The 17,600-nt window shown below is 44.3% G+C and overlaps 1 protein-coding gene and 1 long non-coding RNA gene across 5 annotated transcripts in view; one reads left to right on the top strand and one right to left on the bottom strand.

Annotated features, from left to right (window-relative positions):
* SEMA6A (semaphorin 6A) overlaps positions 1–17,600 on the bottom strand; it is a 135,423-nt gene that overhangs the window by 85,701 nt on the left and 32,122 nt on the right. Inside the window, exon 1 of one of the 4 annotated variants that reach the window (XM_060636318.3) lies at positions 9,896–9,998. The exons of the other annotated variants lie outside the window; for them this stretch is intronic. The gene's annotated coding sequence lies outside the window, so the exon portion shown is untranslated. Of the gene's footprint in view, positions 1–9,895; positions 9,999–17,600 lie in introns of those variants that run through there. 4 annotated transcript variants of the gene reach the window in all.
* LOC132681654 (uncharacterized) overlaps positions 1–17,600 on the top strand; it is a 118,304-nt gene that overhangs the window by 80,861 nt on the left and 19,843 nt on the right. The gene's annotated exons all lie outside the window — the stretch shown is intronic.

Here is a 17,600-nt window from a genome sequence, read left to right as displayed (position 1 = left end):
TTCCGTCCTATTCCGTCTATTAGTGGCCACATGGCCTTGGGTTAGTTGATTTAATCTCTGTCAGCCACGGGTTCCTCCACTATAAAAGGGGGCTAACGGTGCTTTCTCTTCATACAGTTATTTTTAGGATTAAAAGTAAAGAGGCATGTAATAAACGTATGCTTCTGTTTTCTTCTCAGTCCCCTTTGAGCCTGAGGCTGGCATTTGGAAACTCTTAAGTGTCCCCACATTTCAGCATTTTGGATTTTGTACACGTTCACAACACTTGTTTCCCCAAAACACTTCACCGTTGTTTGCTTTTTCCCCTTTACCCCCAAACTTCCCAGCCACGGCCTTCTGCGTCTTATGTTGCTGATGCCCACATTTTGTTGCACTCATGGATGGCTGCCATTCTCAGATGACGGTACCTGCAGTTTGGTGCCTCACCAAAACTTTACGGAAGTTTAAATTACTCGTTTCAGGAAGGGAGGGGTGCACTTTTTTTTTTTAAGTTTATTTATTTATCTTGAGAGAGAGCGAGAGAGAGAGCACGAGCTGGGGAGGGGTAGGGGGAGAGGGGGAGAGAAAGAGAGAGAATCCCCAGCAGGTTCTGTGAGACCAGCACAGAGCCCAATGCGGGGCTCGAACTCACAAACCACGAGATCAATACCTGAGCGGAAACCAGGAATGGGACGCTTAACGGAGTGAGTACCTCAGGCACCCCAGGAGGGGTGCACTTTTTACAGTGCAGTTTTTGGGGCCACATCAGTGTCAAAAAGGAGCAGTCTGTCGTTACTGGTGTTCGTCATTACGACCTGGCTCGTATCTGTCTCCCCAACTACAATTACAGGCACCTCAAAGGGAGAGGCGCGTTTACAAAAGACCACAGATTGAGCATTTATTGTTTTTGTGAGCAAGACACTGTCTCAGGCACCGTGGCCAATAGGGAGAGGAGGGAGGGCTAATGTACAAGAACTTGAAAGGAAGCAGTATTGAGAGCCCTCGGGCATCTTCTCATCCTAGCAGTCCGAGGTGAGGAGCTTGCCCTGGCTTTCCTGGCTGTGCCCAGGGTTAAGAATATACACCAGGGTTTCCATGAACCGCCCCTGCCAATAAGGTTGAGCATTTCTCACAATTCAGTTGATTTGGAGGAGTTTACGAGAATGGCTCCTACTGGATTGTCTTTTGCCTTCTTTTCTCCTCTTTCATTGTTTTGCATCCTACACTGCCCTTCCCTAGGGTGGGTTTTTTTCCCCAGTGCCTTCCCCATTGTCCCCCTACCTCCCGCCCCATCCCACTTCTCCTTCCCATTCTCTTTCCTACCTTGAAGTTCCTACCCTTCCTGTAAGACCTTCTTCAACAAATACCACCTCCTTTGTGAAGTCTTCCCTGATTCCCCACCCCTCCCAGCCCCTGTTAATCACTAATCTCTCTCTCCTTTCTTCCACATGAAAGTGCTCTATCAGAGCAATCAAACTGACATTATTTGTTTAGTAATCTGCCTACCATTAGGTAGTGAATCAGTGAATGAATAATCAAATATATAATCTCTGTCCTCAGAGAATTTACAGTGTATGGGGACACAGATACATCAGTAACAAATTACAAAATAGAGTACAAATACATATGCACTGTTAGAAAAACGCTAGACATGTTAAGTTTTAATTTTTCCAGAAAGGCTTAGATTTACTCATGTAGCTCATTTGGTCATAGACTGGAGCCTTGAAGCAGTTACTGCAAATTGCACCAGAGTTTCTTGTTTAAAGGCCTTAGTGCTAGCTGGTCTTAGAAGCTCTGTTACGTATACATACCCTGGTAACACACATCAGACTGACATAGCGTTTGCCTTTTACTTGCACATACAGGCTGTTGAAATATACACGAAATGTTAAGAGGATGGTATTGGTACGGTAACCAGAGCGCCTCCACGTTCTATGAAATCCCTGACCTAGTTACGTTACTGAAAGCATAGCTTTAAGTGCACATAATGCCCAGCACACGGAAGAAATTGTTATCTCGACAAAAGTAAATTTTGCATTCCCCAAGTTCTGTATTATTAAATCTGTGATCTTAATATTGCATTAGAGTAGATATTTTATTCAATTGTGTGGACAATGAAATCAGAACTCAGAAAGATATAGCTGGCCCAGAATCCCCTGGGTGTGAAAAGATGGTATTTATTTTATCTACTCCTGACAATGAAGTTTCAATTGTTACTTAAAGCTCCTACTAGCAAAATATCCATTCAGACGGGGGTTGATCCTTCACAGTCACACTTGACATTAAATATTTTGTCATCAGAACTAAGCAATTGAACATTCCTGCTCTAACAATGGGTGGAGTTGGATCTTCCAAAATGTTGGATAAAGAAAATTAAACATGGCCAAAAAAAGACAGTTATTGCCAAGTTAAACAAATGGATTTGGGGCTTGCTAAATAAAATAAACTATTTCTGATGATTCAATGCAAGAAAATATGTGGACTTTTCCCCTATGTGTAGGGAAGTATTTCTCACCTAAGTGCTTTGAGAAGGTGATCTTTTATACCTAGTAGGCCATGAACAGGTGAAGGTATACATGAGGTTGGAGAAGGAATTCTTTTCCATCTTCCTCCAGAGAACTGAAGTTCTAGCTCTGTGCTAGAAGAAGGGAGATAACATGTCCTCAGGTCTCTTTATCAAACCAGTTGGTTCTAATGGAATCTAATTGTTCGTCTTAAACAGTCAGGGTTAACAGCATGGCATGAAAGCCAGTAACAACTTTCAGTTAAAAGTCAACCCTGAGACCACAAAACCTTAGATAAGATTAAATTTTAACATGCAAACAGCTCTCCACTGATAACACTCAAGTTTAAATACCACAAAGGCATATTAAAAAAGGAACAAAGACACCACTTTGAGAACAAAACAAAGGGAGGGGGGGTGAGAAATACAGATTTTTCTTTAATTAGCAACTTCTGCAGGATATAAGTTGCAGGTACAGTTTCCTGGAGGTCCTATCATTTGAGTGAATCTAGCTGTACAGCAGTTTGCACTCTCCAGGCTCACGAGAGGTTAAACACCTAATCACCAAATGGGTAGCCCTCTCTCCGGCTTCCTTTTCCTTTTTTCATTTCCTCTCTTAACAATTGGATACTATTCTTAAGTGATTAGCATAGCGTACGGTCTCTCTTCTCATTTTCCAACTTCATCCTTTGGAACCAAAAGTGAATAACAAGCCTTCGTGAACTTCCTGCCATGTTTCTCGCTTGTGAATAGAATGTGGATTTCTGGAAGCGCCCAGTTAAAGTATGCCATGTAAGCCCCAGTGTCCTGATGAGCAGTGCCTCTCACCCCACTCTGTCCTCATGGGCCTTTAAGGTGTGGTGCTGACATTGCAGAAGCAGTTTGATTATGAGGCAAGCCGGCTCAGGTAAATTAACTTAATGAAACAGATGACTCTGTATATGTCTAAGTATACCTTTGAAACTGACGAGGTTCGGATTTCCACTCAGCTAATGAGCCTGTGATAGGACCTCGGCAGAAGTGTCATCCTTCTGCCACTAAAAGCCTTTCTGCAGCCCTGCTTCCTATCTTTCTGTCAGAAAACTAGGCAGAACCTTACCAGCTGCCAAACTTCCAAAACGCAAACAGCAGTGGTTGCCTATCTGAGTTGTGATTGATGATACACAAAAACGCATGGACACTTCACAGATAATTCTGGCCCACAACAAATTAAGGATTTAAACCTTTGTGCTCGGTAGATAGCCAGTGTATTGTTGGGGACTGCTGTGGCTCTATAATTATATCCAGCCTGATAATCATCCATTCTACTGCTGTGAATGGCTGGTGCCCAGGGACTTTAATTTCACTGTCCCCCGCCACCAGATAATGCCTGACCCTGTGTCACTTTGTGCAGAACACTGAAGGAGACAAATGAGTTTTTCTCAGACTCTGTTAAATTAACTAATGGATTCTGGTTGTGAAGCTGGCATAATGATAAGCCTAGGCTCTGTTGGTACTGGGTGGACCCGTAGACAGTCTCTTAAGGGTGTTATTAACCTCGGGCATTAAAATAAAACAGCAAACACACATACACACACGAAAGAATCTGGCCAGTGTCAATGGAGAATCTGTTTAGTATGAATAGTGATTAATTGAATGCTTTATATTTCAACCAGTTATTTTAATATCCTGAGACACAGCTATAAGAGAGCCGTTCCAAACTAGTCTCCCTCTAAGGATGAAGTAAACAATATTCATCAGCATCTCCCTGTTTTCCTTGAAGGCTGTGTTTTATTCTCCTAATCAGAAGGTGGCTTATATTCAATATGGCTGCACATCCGTCCACTTGAAATAAATGGTTGTCAGTCTTAAGTATCTTTGAATGAAAATAACTACTAATTACTTTCATTCTCATCTAAAAGGCACTGTTACTTCCAATCACTGGTATAGGACATCATATTGTAGAGCAGGGTAACTGTACAAAATCTAATGTTGTAGCTATAGAGACACTCCTTGTCACACATGGTCTTAATTTTTAATATGTATTTTTCTTTCAGTTCACTAAAATATTACGGGTTTCATTTTCATGCAGCTGAAAAGATAAATGTCCTTTCCCATGTTCCCATCAGAATTCTGTGTGTTCTGGGAAGTTAAAAAATTATAACTCAACTGTTCCATACTGTATTAAGACTGAAATTTGGCATCCCAGATGCGAAGTTGTTTCCAAGAGGAAACAGAATCTGGTACTTTTTTTTAGAGGAAAAAACATTTTTAAAGTTTAATTTATTATTCAAAAAGACTCCTACTTTTCTGCTTTGTTTTAAACAAAATTGTATACACTCTTGTATATAATTGTGTCCCCTTTGGATTTACAAGGAGTGAAAACTCATATTAATCTAAAATTTTTACCTTTTGGGGGTGCCTGGCTGGCTCAGTTGGTAGAGCATGTGACTTGATCTCAGGGTAGTAAGTTTGAGCCCCCTGTTGGGTATAGAAATTGCTTAAGAATAAAATCTTAAAGGGGTGTTTTGGGCGGACTGGTGGCTCAGTCGGTTAAGTGTCTGACGCTTGATTTCAGCTCAGGTCATGATCTCATGGTTGTGAGTTCGGGCTGCACGTTGGGCTCTGTGTTGGGTGTGGAGCCTGCTTGGGATTCTCTCTCTCCCTCTCTCTCTCTCTGCCTCTCCCCTGCTTGGTCTCTCTCTTTCTCTCTCAAAATATTAAAAGAAAATAAAAAATAAAATTTTTACCTTTAAAAATAGGCTAGGGAATATGCAGAAGTTGTAGAACTTTTCCCAGTGACCAAAGATACCTGCTTACCATTATTTTAGGTGGCGTATTTTCAGAAGGGCTCTCTCTGCTCAAGAGGAATTTATTTTTGCAAAAATAATAATACTTGATGTGTTTACCACGCGTCAGGCACTGATCTAACTCCTGTAATGGCTCACTTAGTCCTCAAGACACTTTGAGATGCCTGCTGTTATTACCCCCATGTCCCAGGTGAGGAGACTTCCCCAGGCCACATACTGGTAAGTGGGGTGGATGGACTAGAACCCTGGGTGAGCTGACCCCAAAGCCTACATCCTGAGCGCTGGTGCACCCTGCCCTCTAATTAGAGTATTTCCCAGGTCTTAAATGCGCTAAACCTTTCATAGGTGCTTATTAGTCTGCGTGCAGGGCATTGTACTAGACATTGGGCAGTGAGGATGGGGAAGGTCTGGAGGGGGGGAGAAAAGAAACAAAGTTTTAAAAACACATGATTCCTACTGCAGTTTTCTGAGCCAGATGGAAAGGACTCAGTGACTGTAATATGATATAATGAACCCTGCCTTTTCCAACTAGTCCTTCCAATTTGAGAAATTGTGGGAAGATTAGTGTCCCTGAGGCATTCGGGTCCTGGTGGGGGGTATAACTGCATACCCAGGCCCAATCTAACTGGAGATATTCCCAGGGCCAACCCTTCTAAAATCACCCCAAACCCAGTGGTAAAAGTCCTCACCTACATCACAATCCTCGTTACTTTCCCTCAATCTCCTGTGGACCTCAATAACAATGCCTTTGGATGTGGTTGCTTTGAAACTGCTGGCTCTCAGTGCTCTGTCACACATAAGCCAATTGTTCAAGTGTCATTAGCACAGACCCAGACAGAGATGACAGGTATAAACAGTTTGTAATTTACAAAGTGCAGGATCAGGTTTCTCCTTGCCCTTTGCCAGCAGCTCACAAACACACCTCAGCTTGGCCCTGAGTGTGACTGTCCACATGCTTTTTTAAAAAAAAAAATGTTTATTCATTTCTGAGGGAGAGAGAGAGAGAGAGAGAGAGAGAGAGAGAACGAATGAGGGGGGAAGGGGCGGAGAGAGAGGGACAGAGGACCCAAAGCAGGCTCTGTGCTGCATACCGTCCACATTTTGACCACACTATTTTAAAATGAATCCTATGCACCTATTAAATGTACCTATTAGTTAACATTTTGGTCTTTTGAGTCCTTTTAACTGTTCACTCAAACTGCAAAGCTATTGGTTAATGTCTTCTTTTTTTAATAGTTATTTATTCTTGAGGGAGAGAACTCAAGCAGGGGAGGGGCAGAGAGAGAGAGGGAGGGAGACACAGAATCCGAAGCAGGCTCCAGGGTCTGAGCTGTCAGCACAGAGCCCAACGGGGGGGCTCGAACCCATGAACTGCGAGGTCATGACCTGAGCCAAAGTCGGATGCTTAACCCACTGAGCCACCCAGGTGCCCCACTATTGGTTAATTTCTAAGGTAGCAATTCAAAATGCCCCCATGCCAACTAAATGAACACATGTGCCATAAAATACGACTGTTCTACTCCATGCTGAAGGTTTTCTTCTTTGTCTTTCCTTTTTGTAACCTGTGGTGCACCTGTGCATTGGACATGGTGGGTTTGAAATGACTAGCCTCTAAAGAGACCCTGCCTTTGGTGCTCTGTGCGCAGATGCGGGATTTCTGACAGCTCTTCAACCTGCTTAGCTGCCTTCTGCATTTCTCAATGCTGACATGTTTCAGTAAAACTTTTTTCAACGTTTTTTATTTATTTTTGGGACAGAGAGAGACAGAGCATGAACGGGGAGGGGCAGAGAGAGAGGGAGACACAGAATCGGAAACAGGCTCCAGGCTCCGAGCCATCAGCCCAGAGCCTGACGCGGGGCTCGAACTCACAGACCGCGAGATCGTGACCTGGCTGAAGTCGGACGCTTAACCGACTGCGCCACCCAGGCGCCCCTCAGTAAAACTTTTGAGTAACTGGAATACTTAGGGGAGGGAGCGATTCTGGGTGAGTGATTTCCTGGCTAAACTGGAAGTTACTTAGAAAGCCCTTGTTATTGAAGATCTTTCCAAAGCATATCAGTGCACTTTCCTCTGGAGTGAGGCTACACGTAGCTATCTGGAAGGGCTACAGAGCATACTTAGCAAAGCTACAAACAACTCTTCAGCTCCTCGTCCCTTTCTCCTGCTCAAAAGCAGCCCCTCTCTGGATCGGTGAGGCAGCTGGGAGGCCAGACCCTTACTACTCTCTGCCAAACCTCTCTCCCATCTCAGGGCAGAGACCTCACTTCTACCAGGTGGATACAACCAAGGCCAGGAGGCCATCAGCTCTCCCTTTCCTTCCTGGCACCTCCAGGCTTCACGCCCTCCATTCTCCACTTGCATCCAAGGCTGCCCCTTCCTTCCCTGGCACTTGGGGTCATCTCCCCACTCTCCCCAAGGAGGCTGATCGGCTCTTTGCCCTTTCTCTCCCAACCCACTGACACGGCCAGAAACCAGCAAGACAGAATCCACTGGCTTATCTCAGTAAGCCTTGTTGATTATTCGTGGATACAGCCAGAGTTCCTTTCCTTCTGTCCATCCCTGCTGCCCCCACTGTTGTGCTGAATTCACATGTACAGAGCATAAATCAGACCTGTCACCCCGCTGCTTCCCAGTGCACTTGGAACTACCATGCTCCTGCGGGCTTAGCTCCTGCAAGGAGCAGGTTACCCAGTGCTGAGCCCCACATGGAGCACATAGTTATTGAATGAATATGAATGAACACATCAAGACTTTATACTTTAACTGTAGAAGCCTTTTCGAGAAGGACTACATAAACCCAAGCAGAAACCTAACTTCAGTAAGGAACAACTAAAGAAATTCACATGTTAAGCTTTCTAGCATTTGAAATGCCTTACTGATCCTTACTCGTACATAAATCAGGCCCCCCATCTTGGAAGAGAGAAGCATTTAGTGTAATACAAATACCCGTCTTTGGCTAAGGAAATGAGGCTCTAAAGAAAAGCACAGACATTCTGTTGAGAAACAGTGGCCAGGGTGGCCCAAGGGAAGGAAGAAGGGCAGCGTGGTGCACCGAGTGACGGGGGTCCGTACAAAGAAGTAAGTTCGTGGGGGGTAACCTTGCCCAACCGAGGCTACAGTCAGACAAAGGAATAAGGTCATTGACCTGGCCGGGAAACAGGGATGCAAGTCTGCACACAGTCAGAGTTGGCTTTCCCGTGCTTAGGGCAAGGGGACAGGAAGGATTTGGGTGGAGATGAATAGAAATTGCAGTGATGAGCAAAAGGCACGGAGTCAGGAGGAGTTTGTTGTGAGAACATACGAGGAAGCAGCAGGGGGTTCTTGATAGGCAGGTGCTCTTTGGATGTTGAACGATTTGAAACTGATCAAGGTCGTATGGCAGTTATCCTGACTTTGCAAACGGGATTCATTGAGTTGATGGTGTTTCAGATAGGAATGTGCACTGCCAAGAAAGAGGGCTGCCCTCAAGCTGAGGGAGAAAATGGGTGGCAGCCCATGCATGCATTAGCATGTACTGATGTCCCGCTCATCCCAGCAGAGCTGATGCGGAGCCGAGGGAGAAATAAAAATACGTGGCACCTGAGGCGCCTGGTGCCTCAGTTGGTTAAGCCTCCGACTTCAGCTCAGGTCATGATCTCATGGTTCGTGGGTTCAAGCCCCACATTGGGCTCTGTGCTGACAGCTCAGAGCCTGGAGCCTGCTTCAGGTTCTGTGTCTCCCTTTCTCTCTGCCCCCTTCCCCACTCATGCTCTGTCTCTCTCTCAAAAATGAATAAGCATAAAAAAAAAAAAAAGAATACACAGCACCTTTCCACACTTCTGTGTTGTATAGATCTACAGCTTTTGTGTAGGTCATGTTTATAACTACAGAAGGGGAGCTCCTGCCTCAGAGGCTCCTCCTGTAAATGATTCTGTAACACAGGCTACACCCACTTCCCTCGAGTTTTCGTCAATCCAGATTTTCCTCCACTGAGACGGATTAGAACAGGCATCCTCCAGAACATTCTAAACCAGAAAGAGACACTAGTCATTTTGCTCAGCCTTTTGTTTTTTAAGGCTTTTTAAAAAAAACATGAAAAAAACTTGGGGCACCTGGTTGACTTGGTCGGTTAAGTGACTCTTGATTTCGGCTCAGGATGTGATCTCAGTTTGTGAGTTTGAGCCCCGCATCGGGCTCCCCACTGGGTGTGGAACCTGCTTGGGATGCTCTCCCTCCCCTGCTCTCTGCCCCTTCATTGCTCACTCTCTGTGTCTGTCTCTCAAAAATGAACTTAAAAAAAATTTTTTTTAACATGAAAAAAATTAAATGCCACGCCTGAAGTAGCTCCGTCAACTCAATCCTGGTTACTCAGAAGGAAATGATGTCAGATAAAGTTGCCCACCTGGCTTTTAGCTCACCCAGCTCTGTCTGCAAGGGAGATAATAATTTCCTTTGCATAGGCAGGTTCGCTAGAATCGTCAGAAAACACGGAAGGCACGGTGGTGAAGCAGCAAGCAGCCCTAGGAAATTCGCCCTCATCGCCCTCCGCCTCCCTGTTGCAATTAGATTAGTTCTTTGGTATTATTTTAAGAGTGATTGGAATTTAATTTTAGTCAGGAAGAGTTGAGCCCATTGTTTACTTACAAACAAACAAAAGAATCCTCTCCCCAGCACTAGGATTCCTGCTTGGCTGGCTTTAAATAGATGAGGCTGACCAGATATTTACCATCAGCTTGGTGAAGAAAGAGACATTGTCCCAGGGAACCAAAGTCATGGGAACTGAGTCCACACAGTGATGTATTGCTAACTGGGAGTAGACTATGACCAATCAAAGTCTCACTGTACATATCACAGAGGTGGGACCGAAACAGGAAAAGAAAAAGTCCCTAAGTGCCAGCACGTTGGGAAGACATCATCATAATAAAATTGTGAAACAAATACTGGCAGGCAAACAGCAAAACAACAGTAATGACAAGCTGCAATATGCTTATCAGGGTTTGACCAAGAAAAAAGGGCCCCCGACCTTTCAGCGGACCCTGGCAAAAATCCCAGGTCCTGCAACTCCCAAATAGCACCATGTGCACGGTTTCCTTCAGGTACTGCATTGTCAGCGGCCAGATGTTCTCAGCAGTCAAGGAACAGCTGCACAATGCAAGCAGCCTCTGAATGGCCAGAGAGCTTTTTATTCAGGCCTCGTGTGATTTAAAAAAAAAAAAAAAACCACTGGTGTTCTTTTGTGCCTTACAAAGGCAGTACTTTTCTGGCTGCAAGTTCAAGACTCATGGGCTATTAGGAGAGGCAAGATGGACAATGTATTAGCATGTGTGGAAAAGAAAAGAATAGGTGTGCCTTAAAATCGAGTCCATAATAAGAACAGCCCAATATTTGGAACACCTACCTGGCCAGAAGCAGTTCGGATATCAGTTAGAAGTTAAGTGTTTTGATTCCTGTGTTTTTGATGAAAAGCTTTTGGCAACAATCTCCCTCTCTCTCTCTGTCTCTCTCTGTCACACACACACACACACACACACACACACACACACACACACACACTCATGCACATACTCATAGGAACCTATCAATAGGAAACCACGGCATGCTTTCATAATAAATACGTTTCTTGAGAGGAGGGTGGGAATGGAAGATAAAATCACAGGACAGTTTGAGCAGGAACTCATCGAACCCAGTCCCTCGGTCTGCAGAGAATCCGTTCTTCCAGAGAGTCCAAGTGGCTTGTGCAAAAAACACATAGATGCTTCACGAATAACCAGGCTCTGAACCCCCCCAAAGGGGAGGACGCCCTGGGGCTTGCATGTGGTACTCTGCGTGTGGGACAGTGTTTAGGGGTCAGCACAGACCAGATCATGAGTTTTTGTTGTCATTCAGTCTGGGCTTGAATCCCTAGACTTGTTGTTTTCCAGTTGTATGACCGAGGGAAAGGTTCCTGTACCTACCTAAAAAAGTGGAAATGATAGTAACACATGCCTGTGGGGTTGCTGTGGAGATTAAATGAACCAGTAGGAAGCGCCTAGGTAAATGTGGGTTACTATGATCATTGCTATTATTATTAACAGTAGGGTTTTCGCCTTCTCGGCAATTTTAACACGTTTAGGAAAAAAGAAGGAACAGGGAGGACGTGCAAGACGACCACAAACAGGGTCGCCTGGGTGGCTCAGTCGGTTAAGCGTCCAACTTCAGCTCAGGTCGTGATCTCACGGTCTGTGAGTTCAAGCCCCCGTGTCGGTCTCTGTGCTGACAGCTTGGAGCCTGGAGCCTGCCTCCGATTCTGTGTCTCCCTCTCCCTCTTCCCCTCCCCCACTTGTGCTCTCTTTCTCTCAAAAATAAATAAAAACATTAAACAAAAAAGGCAACCACAAACATATAAGAACACGCATATGGGTAATAAATGCAAGACAGATCACACGAGCCAAACGTGTCATTGCTTTACCTGCTCTTAAAAACACAGGCCACAGGCTTTGTGGGAATAGCTATCTTCAGTCGTCACCAATGAATCTTACATTTCTCCAGTCCATCTGCTTGGGCTCAGTGATATGAGTTCGTTTATTCCAGAGTTAGTAACAGGCACTTTTTGATTCTTTAAAAACATCTTCCCTTCCTCAAAATAATGTATTGTTGGGCATTACCATTTTTTTTCCTGGTGACTGGTGGGTGTCCTGAAGTGAGTGATGGGGATGGCCAAGATGCAAACCTTACCGCCCCCCTCCCCCCCAGCGATTGTCACCCTCATGCTCGTGGAGCCACCTGGAGTGCTGGGATCATGAATTCTTTCATATCTTCCATATCTCATGGCTTCCAATGCTCTCCTAGCCCATTATTTTGCATGAGTTCTCAGGATCGTTCCGTCCAGAGGAGCAGAATTTCACTTGAGGGTTGCTAGATGTGGTTTTGCTTTCAACAACGGTTTGTGATATTTTTGCCTGCTATCTCAGTTGACATATTCTGTACCTGTTTGGATATACTTCATGGGTGCTTTACGTTCATCTTGGAGGGGCAGTTGGTTGGCCCAGTCACTGGAGTGTCCAGCTCTGGATCTTGGCTCGGGTCATGATCTCGCGGCTCATGAGTTTAAGCCCCACATGGGGCTCTGTGCTGACAGTGCAGAGCCTGCTTGGGATTCTCTCTCCCTCTTTCTGCCCCTCCTCTGCTCGTGCACGTGCACACACACACACACACACACACACACTGTCTCTCTCTCTCTCAAAAATAAACTTTAAAAAAATTTTGGTGTTGGCAGTGTTTTTCCATGGAAGTCATTCATAGGAAATAATGTTTTCAATGGTGGGTTCTACAATCAAGCGAATTTTTCTTCATTACATATAAGGTGTGGTTTTAACTATCTGCACCTTATCCTCACGTGCTACAGCCCAATGCCCCCATCTCTAGGAGTCAGAACAAATAGCATTTCTTTCTTCAGCACCGGACAACTTTTTTACAGTGAGATTTTAGTTGTGATGATCTGGGCAAACACGATGTGGTAGTTGTGCTTTCTAAAGCTGGGGTGGCATTGGGTTGCTTTTGGAGTTTTTGTTTGGTTTGGCTGTTCTTTCTGGAATATGGGTCACATACCCCCCCTTTTTAAAAATTTTTTTTAACGTTTTATTTATTTTTTTTTAACGTTTATTTATTTTTTTGAGACAGAGAGAGACAGAGCATGAACGGGGGAGGGTCAGAGAGAGGGAGACACAGAATCTGAAACAGGCTCCAGGCTCTGAGCTGTCAGCACAGAGCCCGATGCGGGGCTCGAACTCACGGACCACAAGATCATGACCCAAGCCGAAGTCGGCCACTTAACTGACTGAGCCACCCAGGTGCCCCATAACCCCCCCTTTTTTAATGTTTTATTTATTTTTGAGAGAGAGACAGACCGACAGACAGACAGACAGAAGCAGGCTCCAGGCTCTGAGCTGTCAGCACAGAGCCCGACGAGGGGCTCGAATTCGTGAACTGCAAGATCGTGACCTGAGCTGAAGTCAGACACTTAACCGACTGAGCCACCCAGGTGGCTCAGTCACATATTCCTAATTCTAAGGCTGTTCAAAGTCTATAGACTGTGGAGTATGCACATTATCTGACATGCTATGGAAAGCATTTTTCCTGTTTTGTGGTCTGAGAACAAAACAAATCATCGACGGTCATTACTCAGAAGAATCGTCTTGCCCCTACGGCTGGCCAGCATGCCGGACCACCATCCATAGTCTTAGGTTTCACTCCAAAGAAATGACTCCCAGTCTTCCAACGTGTTAACCTATACCTTTCATTGCATTGCATTTTACTTTTTAAAACTTTTTAAGTTCATTTATTTATTTTGAGAGAGAGAGTGAGAACGAGTAAGGGAGGGGAGGGAGAAAGAGGATCCCATGCAGGCTCCGTGCTCAGCACGGAGCCCAACGCGGGACTCAATCCCACAAAAAGTGAGAACACGACCTGCACCAACATTGAGAACCAGACGCTTAACCAACTGAGCCACCCAGGTGCCCCTCATTGCAGCACATTTAAAAATTTCTCGGGGCGCCTGGGTGGCTTGGTCGGTTAAGCGTCCGACTTTGGGACTTTGGCTCAGGTCATGATCTCACGGTCTGTGAGTTCGAGCCCCGCGTCGGGCTCTGTGCTGACCGCTCAGAGCCTGCAGCCTGTTTCAGATTCTGTGTCTCCCTCTGTCTCTGCCCCTCCCCTGTTCATGTTCTCTCTCTGTCTCAAAAATAAATAAATGTTGAAAAAAAAAATTTAAAAATTTCTCTAATGCCGACATGTGTGACTTTTTAAAAAATGTGTGCCTGATTAATTCTCCTCAAATCACACATAAACATAAAATGACTAATGATTTCCTTCAGTAACTGATGGGTTTCCTTCAGTAACTTGATTTTCATTACTAGAGTTGGTGACACCATTTCTGTCAGTGGCAGATGCCCACCTTGAATTATTTAGAGGTCTTTGAAGTCCACAGACTTTATATTTTAGTTTCTATTTCACTTCTGGCCTTTAACCTTTTGATTTTTATATAAAAGCTAATTATTTAGGTCATCAGTCACATCAGTTGTTCTTTCCAGTGCGTCATAAATTAACACTAGACACAGAATGCATTATATTGCTTTAGCTAATCTTTAGTGTGTTGAGTAAGCGTTCTTGAGAATTTTCTGATCTCCTTGTTAATTGTGTTAAGTCTTACTTCCCATTAAGGTTCATCTTGTTTCTTTGTGCTAAACTGTTTTTTTTTAATTAATTTATTTTGAGAGAGAAAGAGCGAGAGAGCACGCATACAGAAGTGGGGAAGGGCAGAGAGAGAGAGACAGAGAGAGAGAGAGAGAGAGAGACAGAGAGAGAGAGAATCCTAAACAGGTTCCATGTGGTTAGCACACAGGCTGACACAGGGCTTGAACCCACAAACCATGAGATCATGGCCTGAACAGAAACTAAAAATTGAACGCTTAACTGACTGAGCCACCCAGGTGCGTCTAAACTTTGTATTTTGTTAAGTAGAACTCCTTTTCTTCTACTGTAACATCTTGGTTAGGTAAAATACCCATCTTCTTTACATGCTCAGTCTGATATTTTCTTCACATAATAAGCTACGATTCAAAAACTCATTGTTTTCAAGCCATGTGGTTATGCTAACACTAAGATATATATATAGCAGTACAATTAATTGGAAATTATAATTCTATTAATATATATTAAATATGTAAGTAATTAATACACAATTAGAATGAATTAATCTATAGTAATTGGAAAAAGCATCCATTATCATGCTTTTCATTCGCATTCGTTTCAAATGCCGCTTTCCATGTGGTAAAGTGAGTAAAATACTACTATGATAAATGCAGGCCAACTGCACTCTGTCATTAAAAACTTTGCAGCAGGGAGGCCATTTTCTGGCCCGCACCTGTGTGTTGTCTCCACCAATGGAGACCACTGGATACACTGTCTATCACTAGATAAACTCCTGCTTCAGGCATTCACACAGATCCCCTGATTCCTAGCTTTTTTCAAGTCATTTCTGCTGGGAGGGGCTGGTCCCTTGTCAATACTCTGAAACCGAGAAGAAATGAACTCTTCATCTCCGTCTCTCACTGTCAGAACCATGACGTGGCAAGATGAGGGGGTGAGGCTTTGAAGCTGCACAGAGTTTTGCCCCACGATTCCCTGTTTGCTTGTAATCAGGCATATTTCATGGAGACCGATGTGTGTATGCATGCGTTACATACCTAATTTCAAGAATGAGGGAGAGACAGAGGGAGAGAGAAAAGCTTGGCCCAAACCATCATTTTCCACTTGTGTCTTCCTTGGCCATTTATTCTCACCTGACTGGCACCAAAGCCAGCCAACAACTTCTACTTCAGATCAGCATCTTTTGGCACTTAGGTGACAGCGTATTTCTGCATGGCTGAATGCAGACAGGAAAAAGTCTTGTGTAAATAATATTTTCCATTAGCAACATTGAACTGATGTCAAAGCCCTCAATCCATCTCCACGACGGTGAAGTTCACAGTCATGCGAACAGTAAGACGGCGACGTGAATGACTCACAGTCGAGACTGTCCTGCCCCACTTGATACTAACTGGGGCAAAATAAAGGAGTCAGATGTGGGTCATGTCTTCCTCAGGCGGCAAAGACTTGATAACATTCATGTGGATCAGCAGCGATGGGTGGTAGGGGGCGGAGGGCAAACACAGAAACAGTTGAATCACAAGCAGGCCTGGCTACACGACATGCTAATTAGTGACGATCGCCATGTCCATTGCATTTTAAATATTCAAAATCGGAATTCAAATGAATGCCACAGGTGTTTCATCTAAACATGTTGTGTCTGTTTTCAGAAGTCCTAGTATGTCTATGGTGTGTTGGGGAGGAGAGAAGCAGAGTTTTCAAAACTATTATTATTGTATTTTTTAAATGATAACTAGCATCCGAGGTCATTCTCAAAAGGCAGCAACCCCAGACTAACAGGACTCCATAAAGGGTTAATTACGGTGCGTGTTCCTGTGCTAAGAGGCCACCCACACAAGTTCGTTTTGTCAGTACCAAGCTCGGAGTTAATTGTCATTACAAGTTCAAACGCTAATTAACAGTTAGAGTGAACTTGGTAACATCTTCCACATGAATGGGTATCTAGGGCAGAAGAAAACTTTTAAGTTCTTCAAGATGCCTTAGTTATCCAGGTAGGTAGTCTCGTGTGCAGAAGAAGTAGCTCATGTCTTGTGTTGGTAAATGCATTGATGGTTGCCCATTTGCTCGGGTGGGGCGTTTGAGATCATGGTTTCTTCCATCCTTTACAGACCATATTTGCTCACCAGATCATGTAAAGTTCTAGGAACCACGCTACTGTAACTGACCCATATTCTGGTGTTTATAGAAGTCAGTAATCTGGCCACCTCTTTGGCAAGTCGAGTATCTGCTATAGGACATTCAGCATTTGCCTTTTCTTCATTCCCTATGGAGTTTTTATTTCTTCCCAGGAGCCCTGCCTCCCAGCGTCTTGATATACATGTATCATTTTTGGTAGCCTTTTTAAAGGACCTGACTGTCCCTTTGTCTTTCATTAACAGAGGTCAGAAAACACTTGTTTTCTCCCTCTTGTTTACCTTCGACTCTAGGGAATTTGCCACCAAAACGTGTCCATACATCTGTTCAAAGAAACTAAGGAAGCAAACAAGTAGATAAAATTTAAAAAGGGCAAATATCACACACGAGGATGCCAGAAGAATTTGGACTTCTTTGGAGGTGGAGTTTGACCGTTTGCAGATCCTGGTAGATCAGAGCAAAACTTACGGAGGTCTTCATCACTTTATGCTCTGAACAGAGCTGGTTTCTGCATCGTGTTTGGGGACACAGGACCTGTCTCTGGCTGAGTGGTGAGAAATCCACGGTGGTGAGGGCCTTCCATTCAGTACTACTTCATACACTCTCTGTCTTCCACTCCCTAGACTGGTAACTCCAGAGGCTGCTGCGTCAATGCTGCTTGAACCCTTGCCCTGACATTTTTTTGTTGTTATTTGGGAGATGGCATCATTTTTCATTCTTAACATTGAAATTCTGTGCGTGTATGTCTGTTTGAATACTCACAAAGCCCAAGGAGCAAGCATATCATAAAGTTGAAGTTTTTATCCCCCTCTACACCCAAACAAATACTGGATTTTCTCTCTCTTTTTAAATGCTTATTTATTTTTGAGAGAGTGAAAATGGGGAAGGTCAGAGAGAGGGGTTCAGAGGATCTGAAGCAGGCTCTGTGCTGACAGCAGCTGAGCCTGATGTGGGGCTCAAACTCATGGACCACGAGATCACGACCTGAGCCAAAGTTGGATGTTCAACCGACTGAACCACCCAGGTGCCC

This window comes from Panthera onca, chromosome A1 (assembly GCF_046562875.1).
Source record: "Panthera onca isolate mPanOnc1 chromosome A1, mPanOnc1 haplotype 2, whole genome shotgun sequence".
Lineage (NCBI taxonomy): Eukaryota > Metazoa > Chordata > Mammalia > Carnivora > Felidae > Panthera > Panthera onca.
Note: the sequence above shows the minus strand (reverse complement) of the source record. Positions and strands in the feature narration are given on the sequence as shown.